Consider the following 17,538-nt stretch of genomic DNA (forward strand, 5'->3'; position numbering starts at 1 on the left):
ACTGAGAAATGTTGCATCTCTTACTATGCAAACAAATGAAAGCATTCACGACAATGCAGTTTTAACCATATGTTTATTAAATATAAGATCTCTCAAAAAACACAGCATTGATATCAAATGTGACTCAAACATCATAAACAGTGATCTCATAGCTTTGACAGAAACCCACCTCCAGCCTTACAATGATGACAGTGGAATAAAAAATGATCTACATCCACTCAGACTGTACAGACATGATCACCCTACTGATAGGTATTGCAGCATAGCACTCTGTACAAGAAACACTGTACAAGCAATTGATCTTCAGTACTTTCCACAAGTGAATGGGATAAAGTTTACAGTTATTAGCAATACCACACAACTTAGCAGTGAAATGCTCATACTTTACCGAAAGAACAGGTCAAATATCTCACAGTACATACAAGATCTCAGAAACATTGTTAACAGCTATGCTATTGACATCATTATGGGAGACTTTAATATGAACTATTTAAATGATGATACAATTGAACCACTTAAAACATTAATGAACTCTTTACTTTACTCCCAACTTGTCCAAGGTCCAACATTTGTTTCTGCAGGAAGCACAATAGACCAAGTCTATATAAAACCAACATATGACATAGTTCAAAATTCCATAATAAGTGTTTATTATTCTGACCATGATGCTGTAAAAATATCCATAAAACATAAGTAATCTTAAAATACTTTCACTAATAGCACTATTTAACAACAGACCTAAATCAATGCTTCATGATCAATAGAATGCAGTTTACAATCATAATTTTCAACTGATATTACATCAATGCCAATTAATTGTTTTTTAAACCCAATCTTGAAAACATTATCTAACTCTTGTCATTTATAGTACAATCACTATTGTCTCTAACTGAGGAGCATAAATACCAACAACAACAATTATATTAAACACAGACACAATACACCCTGATACTGTGCATTTTCACACTAATCCCTTGAAGGGGTCTAAGAATGAGGTACCCTTGTACAGGATACCTCCTCATCAATAATTTCAGTCTTAGGAACCAGGTGAGTAACTTTCCCTAATACAACTTTAAACTTACTGCAGTTTTCAATCTTCTCAACTTCAATACAAAAAGAAAATCCCTAAGACAAGTACTTAGTTTCCAGTTAACAAAGTATTTTATTTTTTCCATACAGATTTATCCAAAATTAACAGTGGTGAAGACCAAAGAAACACCAATAAGATTTACATAGAACCAGTGTAACCATGTGACAACAATGAAATATTTACTCCAAAAAAAAACATATCAGCCAATGGAAGACTACAATCATAATATAGTATTCAAACATGAATTACTTAATGGCAGACTGTATTGGTAACCATCTTCAGTGTTTGATGAAACAGGACCATAGTAGGCCAGGAGGCTTTTACTGAACATCAATGCCAGGAGATCAACTACACATCAGCAACTGAACAAAACCTATAACAAGAAACTATGGAATGCAAAAGATTAATTGACAGTGGCATGTTGGACACCAGTCTTTATACTGAACAAAACTTGTTGGATAAAACCAAAAAAATCCTATTAACTTTTCCCGAAGACCAATGCTGTATTATTTACACAATACCAGCCACAACATACAAATAATTCACTAAATTGCATAGAAAATATGACAGAGAATTAGACAGAACATCAAAATGCAATGGAAGCCAAGGTAATAAACCTAAACAAGACCTTCTTCATACTTATGAACTACTGACCAAAGATGCATGACATCATTTCCTGCAGAATATCCAAAAAAAAACATTGTCTTTTGACCTATAAAACGACAAAATATAATGTTTGCTCCATATGTATTTGAAAGCTAAAAAACAAGTTGAATCCTAATATTGTAGTCACTCTACTACCTGAAATCTTTCAATTTATTCCATCTTTTTCGAAGTTTATTAGTCTCATTATTTCTTGATCTTCACCAAAGAGTTAAGCTTAAAGTTAAGTCTCATAAGCTACAATGAGACCTGTAACAAAACATTCTTATAAGCTTCTCTTTTCTTAAAAGAACAAAAGTAAACTTTAACCTTTATCTATATGTTTATCAGCTCTTTATCTCTTATGTATTTTATACCATAAGGTTGATTAAGAGTTGGAAAATAAATAATTCATTCCATATGCTTATTTGTTGCCTTCCACTCAAACTCATATGAAATCTTACACAAACTTCGCAATAAACATAGGCATGCTATGCATGCAAAAGTTATTTTTTGGGCGGTGGGTGGATTACTTGAAACATTTTATGTGATGTCTACATTATTACAAAGGGAAAGAAGAGTATTAACGCGGCAAAGAGCAAAAATGTCGAATTAACTCACACGAAGGTATTTTGTGGTAGATTGTGTGTGTTATGCGCGCGAATATCATAACACACACATAATAACATAACATAACACACGAATAACTGTAACCAAAAATAAACTGTATTGGTGCCACGGATACCTGTTAGAACAAAATGCAGACTGCAGACAGGATACAAAATGAAGACTAGGTACAAAATGTAGACGGCAGATTGTAGACTGGGTACAAAATGCAGACTGAGAATCTAAAGAGTTTTTTCGTCTGGTATGTGATACCATCTCATATTACAACTTACCGAGCGTCACGCAATCGCTTTTTCGCGGTGAGATGATCGCGCAAAAGTGACACTTGGTAAATTGTAAGATGAAATTCTATAACATATCAGAGGAAAAGAACACTTTTAATTCTCAGTGTGCATTTTGAGCCCACTTTTCAGTATGCAGTGTGTATTTTGTACTTAGTATGCATTTTGTACCTGGTCTGCAATCTGCATTGTGTAGTCTGTAGTTTGCATTTTGTCGTGACCACTACGGAGACTGTAGTTTTTGTCGTAGGTATTGTTTGGTGTTGTCACGCAAGAGTGTTTAGGGATGAAAGAGCAGTTACGAAGGAGGTTACACATGTTGATTTTGTTGGGAGTGATTACATCACGAGCGACGAGCGGGAGGAGAGGAAAAGATAGAAATACGAGCGGTCAGCGGGGAAACAACTTTAATAGATCATACAGAAACATATCGGTTGTAGTTGTGGAAAACGATGTTGTAAAGCCGAAATGTCAACAGTATACGTCACTACATGAAATGTTAAGCAATTTTTCCAAAGTGTTGATTGTACAAATATCTTTTACTGCTGTAATAAACAATGGAAGTATCGGTGGCATCCGGAAGGCACCAAGAAGAATTATATTTACGTTTTGTGACTTGCTGTGTGACGTGCGTGACGAAAAAAGAAAACAAAGCCGTGGTGCCCAAATAATTCTCCCTCCTTGCCCCAAAAAATTTTGAAATTTTTCGCAACTTCGCCTGTTCCTGTTCGTTGGTCCGGCCAAGCCTTTATGGTCATTGGTCTAACCATAGCCGCTAACTACGGCTTATAAGTACAGGCGTTTTGTGTTAACTTGTAAAACTCCCCGAAGAAGTCTAGAACCGTTACACGAAACGCGTCGGAGAGTAAATAAATTTTACAACAACTGTTCGCAGAGTGCTGCTTACCAGTTTAGTTTTAAACATTTTTTTTTAAAAATTAGGTGCGATAGCTATAGCCAGTTTTTCTATGCAAGTTGTCTGGATATACCTTTCGTGCAGACGCTTACAGAATATTTCACCAGTCGTTAGGTTCAGACGCTAAGTTTTCATCCCGATTGTATTTGTTCAATTGAATGGGAAAAAAACACTTCGAACGGAAACAGAATTATTTTGACGTCTGCATCTCTTGAAAAAAGGTCTCGTAAATGAGTGGCCTTGATTATAGATGTATAAACACATAGGCCTTAACTTGGCTGTTTCTCAAAGCTTAGTGTTTTCCTACGTGCCTTTTTTCACGTGGAATGAAACGATTGAATATACAGGACAAACAATAAAAGACCTACCTACAGCAGACGGAAATTTGAAATTTCCTATCTTCGGCTGTGGATACAAACAAATTTTTGTAGAGTTGCTTAGCTTTTAATTTTTCCGGAATCGAAAGTCGAAATTGCAAAATTCAAGTGAAAAGCAAGCCTACTGTGATTAACGAATTAAACAAGTCAAAATAGTTTTTTTCGTCATTCAGCAAGTTACATATTGTAAATATCATTCTTGTTGATGTTTTTCCCGGTGTCACCGATGCCTTTCCCGATACCTCCGTTGGTTAATATAGCAGTAAAAATATTGTTGCAGTCAAAGCGTTTGGAAAGTTGCTTTACTTTTTAAGCAGCAAAGTATAACTCGGTAACATTTTGGGTTTACAACACGATTGTTTTCTGCAAGCTACAAAACGTAAATATAACTGTTGTTGGTGTTTTTCCAAATGACACCGATGCCTTTTCCGATGCGTTCTTTCTTTATTACGGCAGTAAAAGATGTATGTACAATCAACACTTTTGAAACATTGGTTAACATTTTAATTAGCGAAGTATACTGTTAACATTTCGCCTTTACAACACTATTATTTTGTGCAACTACAACTGATCTATCTCTGTATAAGGTAATAAAGTTGTTCTCCCGCTGACTACTCGTATGTCGGTGTTTTCTTCTTCCCCCGCTCGCCGCCCGTGATGTAATAACTGCCGATTTTGTTTTTGCTTGGTCGGAGAGAAAATGGAAACTATTTGTTGATACTTAGTTGCTTTAGAATATCATTGCAGATAATTTCATTACGGAAAGCAAATGTTTATAGTCCGGTTTAATGTCGTATATCCGATTAAAAAAAGAACAATAGGTATTAGTTAACTAAATAAACTAACTTTAAATGAAGATGGTTTGCGGAGAATAAATAACAGAATATACGTTGAAGTTGGGGGACAAAATAGTGTGACATCTGATGCTTTAGGATACCTTGTTCGGAGATTAGAGATAGCTATTAAGCGTAAGAAACTAGATAGTTGTAAATTAAATATCAATGAAAAATTGTTTATTTCATCGAATGTCAAAACAACTGTTTGCGAATTCATCGCAGCAAAGTAACGCAACAATTTTGGAATGTTGGTAACGCTTGAAATGAAGTTCGTATATTGACGTCATAGTTGAAATCTTTTTTCAGGGAGTGAGAGCATCTCTTGGATGTGAAAACTGTACCTTCTTGATGATGTTTGATGTGTTACTGTAAGAAACTGTTAGGTTCTTCGTGTTGAAAATTGCTTCGTAAAGTTCTTCTACGGATGCGTCTAATGTTAGTTTAGCGTCAGAGTGATGGAGGATTTCTTCGATTATTGGGGTGAAGGCCTTTAACCAGATTAGTTCGTACTTTGAATTTCTTATAGCGATGCGTACGGAGGCGCTAGTAGCGCAAGAGGAGATGGGTTGTACTGCATTACAGTTGGAGCACTTGATGATGGTGGATGTTTCGGTTAGCGTGGCCTTTTCCGTCATTGAATGGTGACATTTATTACAGGAAAGCCAAGTTTGGAATGCTTCAGCGAGAGTTACCCTGTCAACAAATATGACGTCAATGTCGAAGAGGCTTTGAAAGAGCTGGTCGCTGGGAGGATTAAAGTGTTCTTCTAGTGGAGTAAGAGTAGTCGACGGGGTAGTTGTGAGGTACTTGGCATTGTCGTATGTTTTTATGCGTACTTGGGTAACGGAGTAAGATTGGTGGTTGGATGCTTGTTGGATAAGATCACCCCACAGTGTCAGGCGGATGGTACCCGTACTGTCAGTAATGGTGCAACGATTTAACATGGGAACAACAAATCCGTCCTTCATGATGACTTCTCGCACAGAGTCTGCGTCCAGTGTAATTATCCCCCTGACAGAGGCTAAATGATTTTGGGGGAGGATTTGTATTTCTGTAATAGCCCTGAATGAGGTTTGCGGTTGCTGCGATGTGGTAGTGTCATATTCAAACGGAACGTCGCTTAAAGCGGCTGGTTCGATGCGAGATCTTTTGCCCAGGATTAGATGTTGTTCTTCTGCATCGAAGATACTGGGCTTTTCTTTGATGTTAATGATACGGGCAGGTTTTTTCGATTCTTGGAAGTTCTCTACCAGCTTGTGTTTGCTATCGTCGTAACATACAGCTCGTCGCTTTTGCGTCTCGTTAATTTGGAGGAGGAAGGTGAAGTAGTGAGTGGATCCATTTCTGCTTTGCAAAACAGCAGTTGTATCGTGTATGTAACCTTTCAGGCTGAGTTGGTTGCTCATGTTTGTGGGAGAAGTGGAGAATTAGTAATGTATTGCTACTGTAGGTGCGAGATGTGGGTTTTATAGAGAAGGGAAGAATCGATATTAGCCAATGAACAGGCACACATATAAAGTAACGAATCAGCAAAGAGAAGTGATAACCAATTGGGTGGATGATCAACAAACTCGAGTTGATTTTGACATGCAGTTGCATGTGATAGGTCAAAGTGTAAAATAGAAAAGGGAATGCGATTGGAAGAATATTTAGTTAACACGTGGACAAGGGGTGGCACGAGTTTAGTGGTCGGCAGAAAATAAGTCTTGGAGTTATTTGGAAGTACAATTAAAGGTGTGGAAAACCAAAGGTGTTAATGAAGGTGTGGAATTTTTATAGGGAATAAGCGCGAATAGAAGCACCTAAGTTTTCGATGGATTTTTCTGGAAATGAAGTTTGAACTCTAGGAGAAGCGTACGTGAAAATATGCAAGTTGTTTACAAAAAGATGACACGCAATGGGGCAAAGGTTAAATTTGGGTGATAGACACACGTGAAAGGTCAAAGTGTAAAATAAGGATAGCGATTGCGATTAGAGGAAAATTTTTTCAACACGTGCATAAGTAGTGGCAGAAGTTTAATAGTGGCAGGAAATAAGTCTTGGAGAAAGTAAATTGAAGCAAAATTAAAGTTTTTAAGAAAATGAAGGTTATGAACGAGTATTTTAAAGGTGTTAACGTCAACATTGGAATTCTTCATTGTCGAGATGGACCTTGAACTCTACGAAAAGTGAACGTGAAGTAATGTAAGTTGTTTACAAGGAATTGACATGTGATGGGGCAAAGTCTAATGCGAGGAAGTAGAGTGAGCACGTGAAAAGTGTATGCGATAACGTGATTTGAAAGTAGAGTATCAATTAGTTGAAATCTAATATGGACTTTGAACTTTTGCAATGACAACGTGTGAGGAATGCAACTTGTTTACAAAGAAAGGGCACGTGATCGAGCGAAGTTCAAGGTGGCGAGAGGGAATTAGATTGGTGGAATGTTTTTTGATCACATGATGAAATTTTCCAGAGTGGATAAACCTTTATCATTGGTTGTGAATATTTTACAGTTGTTATAAAGAGGTAAGTTAAGTTGTTAGCTAGTTATTAGTTCGGCAACGCGGCGTCCATAACAAATATGAATAACGAGGCTCAACTCAAGGGTTACGTTCATAACGTTTCAGCTGTTTCAACGGCGAAAAGAGGATCGTTACGGTACTTCAGGTTTCATTTTCAAGTGGAAGAAGGTGACAAGCGACGAGCTGTGTGTTATGATCTCAGCAAGCGTAAAGTTCTTAAGAGTTATGAAGAAGCGCGTGAACCTGTGAAGTTATCAAATGTCAGTGGGAAGCGATGTGGTGGTAGAATGGCAGAGGAGAATATAGTGCTAACGAGACGAAGTCGGATCGAACCCGCCAATAATTTTGACATTCACTTCGAGTACGAAGAAGAAAATGGGTTGGGAGATGACCAGCAAGGTTTCACTGCCATAGAAGCAATTGCGTCACTGTGTGAAAATCAAGTGATTTCGGTGAAAGGGTGCGTAACTTTTGAAGGCGAATGTGTTAAGCAAGTAACTATGAAGGACAATTCCATCGTACCAATGTTAAATCGTTGCACGATTACAGACAATACGGGGATCATGCGGCTTACACTTTTGGGAGATGCAATTCAACAGGTGGTGAACAATAAGTGTTATATAATTGAACATGTGTTAATTAAGAAATACGATGGGATGAAGTACGTGGCAACGAACCACAAAACAGTAATATCTGCTACTGAGGAGAAGTTCAATGCACCTACCGAGGAAGCGTTTGAAACGCTTTTCGACGTTGAAAAACTAATGGTGGATAAAATACATTTGGCGCAGAGCTTTAAGAAATGGCTATCTTGTTGTAAATGCCGAAAGAAGCTAATAGACACCAGTTGTTCCGGTATCAGTATTGTCAAGTGTGGCAACTGCAAGACAGTTCAGCCTCTTTCTGTCTGTTGCATAAATGCTTCCGTGCGCATTGCAGTACGAAACAAATCTGAGTTAATCTGGCTCAAGGCTTTCACGCCAGTACTAGAGGAGATGTTACGCCATCCAGCACCCGATGTAACAGTTAACTCTCCCGAGGAAGAAATCTATCAGCAGTTGTTTGACCTGCAGAACGTTAGTGTTGAATATGGAAAGAGTTCTTTTACCATAACAAACATTTACTTTGAGTCATTGTAGGTCGAGATAATTGCATTGACTGGATGTTATTTGACTTGAAAAGGTCATTAGTGAAAGGTTATTGTTAATGAGAATTCAAATAAGGGTTCACTTGATATTGTTGAGTTGTACATATTGGGAAATGATTGTGTTCGTATGGATTTTTAAAAAAGTGGTTAAGTTGATGTTTATTTGGAAATGATAAGTTATTTGACCTGTACTCAAATAGTGAACGCTGTAGTACTACGTGAAATGCGGTTATGAGTAAGGCTTCACAGCAGAACTGTTTCGTAGTATTGACGTTTGGTTTTAAGTTTGTTTTGAGAAGAAAACAAAAAGTATTCATTGGCGTTTGATTTGACACTGGACATTTAAATTAATAATCGAATTGAAATGTTTGAATAGGGCGGTTTTTATTATTAGAACTACGTTGAGGTCTGACACAAGTTTAGTTTTGGTACCCCATTTCATTTTTAAGTTTGGTTAATAAATGTGATTCAAAATTGTAACTGGTGAACATGATTATATTTACAATTTTTCAGTTATGGTTTAATTGTACGTTTTTCGACGTTGAAAAACTAATGGTGGATAAAATACATTTCGCGCACGGTTAAATCGAGGTAGAACAAGTTAACGAGAGAGGCTTCACCGAGGCATTTCATTTCTGTATTAATAATAAAAGTGATTTAAAAGGCTTTCAATAAACTTTGAAACATTATTGTTACAAGTATCTGTGACAATCTGACACCCTTCAATTAGAGAGTGCGTGAGGAAAAGAAGGCGTAAGCACACTTTTTGAAAAAAACAACAGAATTAGTGATCTTAAGGAAAGTATTATTCACTCTCCTACACGATTAATTAGTGTACGAAGATTTACCTGTGTTCAGCAAGTAAGTGGCAAGCAAAGTTAAGGTAAGTAAATTCAATTTTTTATTTTGAAACTGTGAGACTTTGCTCGTTTGTTTACTGCAATGGGGTGTGTAAATCTGGTCTTTCCTTCAGAAAACTAAATTCGAATGAGATACTTCATCAAAACACAAGGGGATTAAATGCGGCTTTTCCTTACTAAATTTTTCAGTTTTTGTTGTGCAAATGATCCGGAAAACACTTACCGAAAACATTTATGTAGCAATGCTAAAAACTTTGGTCGCGTCGTCAGTACAAACAAATTGTTTGAGAGAATTCAGATATTAAATGGATGAAAGTTCTATCGATTAATTCAAATGTAACCAAATACGTCACATTTTTACTTTTTAGGTACTTTTGTGAAGGAATAAAATTAATTTCAGACGGTTTTTAGGCCGCTTGTGAACCAATTTAATAACACTTTTGCTTATACAAATTGCCTTCGAAAGCAATATTTTTCTGTCAACAAAGTGATTTGAGAGAGAGACACAAAAGAGAGGATTAATATGATATTTATCGGTTGAAGTAGTGACCGACATCTTTGCTTAAAAGTACTGCCCAGCCGGGAAAAGTACATTGGCCAAAAAGTGCCGCCTGACGAGACAATTAGGCTGATTTAGCAACAGGACGGGAACGTCAGATGACGACGGGAGAGCGAGCGGAATAGTCTGGATTCTGTTCGAATTTGACCATATTGGGTATTTGCACTGCGCGCGCTGTCGTCAAGTGAGGTTCCCGTTGTCTTGCTAGATCAGCCTAATTACTAGTGCTAGAACGGTTTGTTGTTGGGAACATTGGCTGACACTGGTCTCTTAGTAACGAGGTTGTTGCTAGGGGAAATCTATCTTTCGTAATCGGTTTGTCGCAGCAAATGGCCGAAATTACGACGGAGTAAATGATGGCGTCGATATCTGAACTATGTTTGTTGTTGTATGGCGAATCGTTTGTAGACAGTAGAATTGGCTATAGATAAAAGAAAGGGAAGTCGAGTGATGATTTCCATTTGGGAGTTGGTTTCAAGATTGCTGGCGAACAGGATACTAAACAGGGGAACACAGGAATCATGATTTTCAAAAACAATTGTTCATCGCATAAGGAAAGGCATTTTTGCTTAGTCAAGGTTGGTAAAGTTTGGTAGTAGTTTTGTCATTAGGTGTGTTGTTTTGGTCACATCGGGATATATGTATAATCACGGCACAAGGGGTTGAAGAGTTATCGGTACTTTTGTTGACAAACTTGAAGTCATTTCGTACAGAAAAAGACCATAGCGACCAGGCCCAAGATGCACCTTCTATTCTTTGATGATATCATTATTAATGATAAAAAGATTCTCAAGTAACTTTGACAAAGTGTGCACTGTTGCGGGAACTAAACGTAAATTATTTATTGATGGTTCGTTGTCTGCTTTAAATCAAACACGCACAAACAGAAGAAATCAACGCAAAAAATGGAAAAAACTATGAAATCTTGTGGATATTACGCCATGGGCCAGCATTGTCGGCTTCAATTCAAAAACACAAAAGCACAACAAATCAACGCAAAACAGGAAAAATTATTAAATCTTGTGGATACTACGCCATGGGCAAACATTAGTCTGCTTCAAACCAAAACCAAAACACAGCACATCAACGCAAAAAAAGGAAATTAGGACATCTTGTGGATATTACGGTATGAGCCAACACTTGTTGCTGAAAGAGAAAGTAATCAAGTGATTAAAAAGGGCTTATTTAATTGGTGATTATTTCCTTTATGTCATGACGTTACTGTGTGATTTAGAGATGACAGTGTTGGGAAAAATTAGATGCCCAACAGTGTTTGGGTTCAAAGGGTTAATTAGCACAGAACTTCTATTCTGGTCATTATTTGAAATTTATGTATTATAGTTTGTGTTGACACTAGTGCTCCTGCCATTGTTTTGTAGTATAAATTGTAGGTACTAAAAAACTTTTAACATAAATACAAATTTTTACTGTAATTTTTGCAATCATTTGCTAGGTGTTAACTTGATCCTTTTTCAGAAGGTACAACTATTTAAATTTCTGATTTGAAAAAACTCTTAGTGACTTGTGTGTGTCAAGAAAAGTAACAAAAAGTTTGTTGTGTGACCTCAGGTGTTATTTGGTCATGATTCAAAAGAAAAAGGAATGAAATAACGTTGATTTAAAATTTTGACTTAGTCTTTAAAATGGATGATGTGATGTGTTCAAATTGTAACAATTCCTGTCAACTTAACACTGAGTCATGCAACATGTGATGATTTCATGAATCAATTGTTTGCTTTTCTTTACATAATGAACTTGAGGCTTGTCTAGTGTGACTAATATGTTATTTCCCTCAAAGTGACAGCCAGTTTTGACAGGTTATATCGATTAACAAGATAACATTTTAATTAAAACAAACATGAAGCAGAAGGTTACCAATTTAGTTGTCTGCCACGCATATACCTCACAAGGTTTGATCTGGCAATCTGTGAAATAGTAAGTCATGACAAAGGAGGGCATCAGAAGGAGTAAATGATATATAAAACAGGCATTAAAATTTCATAAAAATTTATGATTAGTGGTCTAGTATGTTAAAGGCAAATTGTTTGTAAGTGTTATAACTATCAATGATGATTGCTTTTACTTTACTTTAATCAAATTTGGATTTGAAAAATCTGAGGTAGGCTTAAAAACACAATACAAGACTCTTTAAAAATAAGTCCACCTATAACACTAGAGCAGACCACAACACTGGGAGCTACAGTACCTACTCTTTGTGATAAGGTGTGGGTTCTTCAATGTCCCCTACTAACCAATACTGAGAAGATGCAGGACACAGGGCCTACAGCTTATCGTTCTTATCTGAGAAAACTAGAATGTCTTAGTGCTTGCAGAGGTCATAGCAAAGGTAGCACATTCTCCTCAGTTATTTTAAGACCGATGGTGGGGTCCAGTCTAGGTCATGAACCCCGACCTCTCACACAGTCCAGGCTCATGCACATACGCTAACCGCAGGGGCAGTTTTCATGTGTAATTGTAGTTGTGATTGAATTTAATTGTAAAACTACACAAGTCAAAACTTACTGTTTTACAGACGTCTAACATATGGTTAAAGTACAATCTGTTCTGTTGTGAGTTCTGTGAATATAGGATAATTTGTCACGAAAATGATGTGATCCACCTTAAATCATATTTCTGAAGTTAATAAGATGTAAAGAAGGAACTTTTCTTAGATTCATTTGTAATGTCAATGTATAATCTTTAAACAAAGATGATCAAATAAATACATGATTAAGGTGTAAACTGCCCTGAAATTAGGTTTTCAGTGTACCAAAAGTGGACTTAACTTTCTAAGGAATTTTGTTAAGATCAGTGTACACAGGTTGTGAAATGAGTTAGGCATTAATGTCATAGATTGGAACATTTTGATTTGATGTATTGATTGACTATCATTACAAATATAATGCTCCAAGCATGGTGAAGTTCTAAGGTTTGCATAAATACTATTAATAGTAATAATAAAGGACAAATATTCATTGTATTTTCTATTTGAAATGTTGAAAGTGTTACCATTATTTAGATTTATTGGTTAATGTTCAATTCAAGGAATGAATTTTAAAAAATTTCACTTACTGTGGCTGGTGACCTTTGCAACTGATTTTGAATTTTTTGAGTGGTTATCACTGGTACATAAATTTTTAACCATGGTGATGAGTGACTTTTTCCTTTCTCAAAATGATCTAGCTAATGAATTGAGAAGAATTTGATAAGTTATATGTTTATTTTGTTAGGTTGATTATGAATAGACAAGTACAACATTTTTGTTGAAGGAAAGCATTAAAAAGTATAGGGTAATCTATGAACGAAGCTATTTTTATAAAAATTTTCGAGTTCACAATGACAAAGAGATCTCAAAGAGATGTAGATCATTCTAATAGTATATATATATATATATATATATATATATATATTTTTCACATCGAAACAAAAAAAAAGGTGATATATTTTCACAAAAAATTCGTGGGAGGCAGAGAAATTTGTTTTGACAAATTATAAATGTGCCGGTTTTTTTTTTTTAAAAAGGTACTTTTGTAACTGAATTGCTTTAGTCAAGTGATAGTATAATGGGCTAACTAAGGATTAACAATTGGGTGAGAGGTGTAACATTTTTGTGTGTGTTATTTTGGATGCAGTTAGTCTTATTTTATATAGAACAAATGTTTAAGGTAACGAATTAACTTTACCTTGTTAGTAACATTCGGTAGCGCCTATGGAGTATGGCATCTAAAAATGTGATGAGCAGAATAAATTTTCACAAACAAGTGTTAAAATAGTAACCTATTGAAGAACATAAATCCTACTCTCAAAGGAACTGAATTGTCTTGATTAACAGTATTATTTAGGTACTGTAAAGATGACATAGCAGTAATTTAAAAGCTATTTATAACACTTCTTACGTCGTAACTGTTGCATTTCTTGTCCTGATGGGTTGTTGAAACTGTTCTGCCAAAAAAGGAAAAAAATTACATTTGCATTCAAGTGGCTGGTACTCAAACTTCAAGTTTCTTTCAACGACAAGTTTCAACAAAGACTTAAAATTGACAGAGATTTTTGTTAGAAGGATTGGTTTGCTCTGATTGAGCGTTGAAGAATACAGTTTGTGTATAAGTTTGGATTCCGTTTTAGTGTTGGTATGTTGTAGGAAGATGATTGTTTAGCAAGGGATATTCATGTTGTCAACTTATGAGTAATCTGAATAGATTTGGTACATTATGTGCAAAGTTAGGAACTATAAATTTGTAAAATGTATGACTATGCTATGGATTGACAAACATGTGATTGCGATTTTCATAGGCCGGGTGTATGGATCATATATAAAATATGTATTCAGGTTCAATTTGGCGCTTCAACATCCTGCTATGACCAAGCACTCCCTTTCAGGCATTTTGAAAGTTTTGAACCATTAGTTTGTTCCTGGTGGCAAAGTTTTGTGAAAATTTTACAACTCCTAAAAATTCTCCCACCAACACAACCAACCAAGTTTTTGAATGTCTTGTGTCAGATAGAGGACAAACAGAAAGACTGCTTAAAAACAGTTTTAGTATAGGAGAGTTGACAACTTTGTAATTGTTTGTGATTTGATGATAAGTACTTACGAGCAATGTGATCGGCCTCTTGGGCTGTTTCTGGTGACCGATTTGTTAGATATATATTCATTTGTAACAGCCTTGATGTTCTGAAAAGAGAAAAATAAATAGAAACCAAAACATACAGACCTAGGTTGTACATGTGAAAATCAGTTTAGCCAGCAGCATATTTGTCGCATATCATGTAAATATATTAAGCGCTTGATCAGTAGACAATAAAATGTTACATACAATTTACTCTAAGAAAAAATTGGGTTTGTAAGTATTTGGACATGCACCAATTTTATATTAGCATTGTTGATTTGATTGCAGTGGTTTGGAAATTTTTTTTGGGTGTCTTGTGTCAGATAATGAGGACATTAAAAAAGGCTGCTTTAAGAACAGTTTCAGTACGTAGGTTAAAGCTTTGGTAATTTGCTTTGGGATGTATGAATATGTACTACGAGCAATGTGATAAGCTGTTGCACTGGTCTGATGCACTATCTATAAAATATATATTTCAATTGGAACCGCGCTGATGGTATTGGAAAACCAAAAATAAAATATAAATCAAATCCATACAGCTAGGTTGTCAGTTAAGTAAAATCATTCACCAAGCATATTTGTCGCATATCATGTAGATTTATTGATGTGTTGATCAGTAGCTAATAAATGTTTACAATACAATTTACTCTAAGAAAAAAATTGTTTTATAACTAGTTGACATGCACCAATTATATAATGATTGTTGATTGTCAGTGTTTGCAATTTTTTGGTTTTTTCTGGTGTCAGATAGAGGACAAAACAAAAAAAAACTGCTTAAGACAGGTTCAGCCCCACGCGTAGGTTTGAACTTTTGTAATTTGTTTGAGATGTATATTATGTACTTACGGTGCGATGTTATTAGCTGGGAAGTCCGTTAGCTGGTTAATGAACTAGGAATACTCTACATCATTGTGTACCAGCTCGATGTTCTGGAAAAGGAAAAAAAATAAAAATAAAACAAAACATACAAACTAGGTTGTCAGTGAAATCATGAGCTTACAGGAATGGTACATAATAATTGTACTTCATTTACTGAATGAAAATTGATAAGTAGAAAATATATGTTTCATACAATGTTACTATAAGAAAATAGTGGGTTTTCTATAGTAGTTGAAAGCACCAATTATATTATGAAATTGTTGAATTGCCAAGGTGTTGTTTGAAATTTTGGTGTCTTGGGTCAGATAGAGGATAAACAAAATAGGACGGCTTAGTAAAACAGGGGTCAGTTGTAGGTCGTAGTTGTAGTTAAGAAAACCTTATTGACCGTTCTTGTAGAATGCCTTGATGAATCCGCCATTGTCAGACGAAACGGATGGGAGATAAATGAAAGGTTTTACTTTTCTCAGTTCTTACAGTGATCGTTCATTGAAGTTTGTTCGTAAAAAAAAATTGCCTTTGCAGGTAAAGTCACACTGATCTAGCTCGCAGTTAATAATAAGGCTTACGCTGTCGTAATCAATGGCTTTATACCGGACGTATTACCGGTTAGCAGTGAAAAAAATTACGCGTTTCCCTATTAATTCACTCAAGGGCGAGGTTATTTAGCTTGGCAAGTCGAACAACGGTGAGAGACATCACCATTTAGTCCCATTATGTTCTGTTAAGTGTTTTAGAAACTATGTCTCCCTTTGGTTTGCACGCGGAAAAAATAAAAAGAAATAAAAAAAAAAAAAAAAACGAAAAGAAAGAATAAATTCTACAACGGATTTTAAAATCCCCCCTCTCACAACAGCACAACGGACATGACCCTTCCCATGTAACGTGTACGTGTATCAGTGTGATGCGTCCTCATGCTGATTGCTGTACAATTGACCAAGCGTATAGAAATCCCTCAAGTTATTCTAAAAAGTCAAGATGACACAGCTATCTTATTCCTTTGGAACTAATTGTAAAACCCAATGTTATTTTTCTTGCGCTACACAAGAGGGCAACCTATTTCACACCTTGAAATCCACCTGTGGGGTGTACGGCATAGAAGAACATTTAAGACACAGCAATGTGTTCCAAATGTGCGTTTCGTCCCGAGGAAGCAGCGCTATTATAGCTAGAATTGGCCGTTTTGGAGATTACTAGGGGCGCCGCGATTTCACGAGGGGTTCAAATATCATGCACAAGTTGGTATGAAGATGCCAGACCTTTGTGATCGTAATTGCCAGCACCTTATCCCGTTTTCTCATGAAAATTGGAGACGTTACATTGAGAGAGACCTAAATCTGAAAGATGCACAGAAGAAATCAAAGCTGGTGGCGGGTTTCTAGTGGCAAGGTGACTGTCAATATATGAACGCGTACTGTAACTGTTGTCTTTTTGTCAAATGATGTTTAAGGAAGGTAAGGACGCTTCTCTGAACATCGAAGTTACTAAACGGGGAGTCCTGACTGTCATGAACTTTGTATAATATGATGTGCAAGGGATACGCTGATACTGACTTTGTGCAACTGCGACAAGTTGATGACCGTAGACTCACTGGCACACTTTGGTGCACCTCAGGGCCTTGACTAGGGTCACTCAGACTAGACATCTTTCACACAATTAATGGAGGAGGTCCCAATCGGTAAGTACGAGTAAACGATGAAGACATTGATAATTTAGCTTCAGAGGTTGAAACGACCAAACAAAGCGAGGCACGAGATAAGGACTAAGCCTGCAGGATAGGGTGCAGCGGTTATTCGGATTTCGAAAAATAAAACTCTTTGCATCTTCCGCTTTTAGTTCACGGTATTCTCATTACCCTCGACTAATCAAGTGGGTTTGTCTTCGAATACTTTTATTTACGAGGACTCACCGCCCGGGGGGGGGGGGCCTACTGGTCAAAAATATTGCTGGCTCAATCTTTAGGTCTCGCAATCGAAACGCCGGCGACACTTTTATCGAATGACGTAGATAAACAGGTGATAATAAAAAGACAGTGTGAATATCCAAGAAAGAACAAAAAGAGAGATCTGCAGATATTCTGAAAATTGCCATCTTAGCAGACACACATGCCACAACGCGCTCGAATGATGTCTGTAAAAACTGTTAGGGTACGACAAAGGTTTACTTTGGGGATTTTGCATGGAGATGTTTGACGGCGGTAAGTGACAACG

The 17,538-nt window shown here is 36.3% G+C and overlaps 1 long non-coding RNA gene across 1 annotated transcript; it reads right to left on the reverse strand.

Annotated features, from left to right (window-relative positions):
* Positions 1 to 56: 56 nt before the first annotated feature.
* On the reverse strand, positions 57 to 2,609 carry LOC136278864 (uncharacterized). Its single transcript, XR_010716603.1, has 4 exons — positions 2,478 to 2,609; positions 1,745 to 1,802; positions 1,340 to 1,476; positions 57 to 600 (listed from the first exon to the last, which is right to left on the reverse strand). It is a non-coding gene; the product is annotated as an uncharacterized lncRNA (long non-coding RNA).
* Between the last annotated feature and the right edge of the window lie 14,929 nt (positions 2,610 to 17,538).

Source organism: Pocillopora verrucosa, unplaced genomic scaffold, assembly GCF_036669915.1.
Source record: "Pocillopora verrucosa isolate sample1 unplaced genomic scaffold, ASM3666991v2 scaffold_92, whole genome shotgun sequence".
In the NCBI taxonomy this organism is placed as follows: Eukaryota; Metazoa; Cnidaria; class Anthozoa; order Scleractinia; family Pocilloporidae; genus Pocillopora; species Pocillopora verrucosa.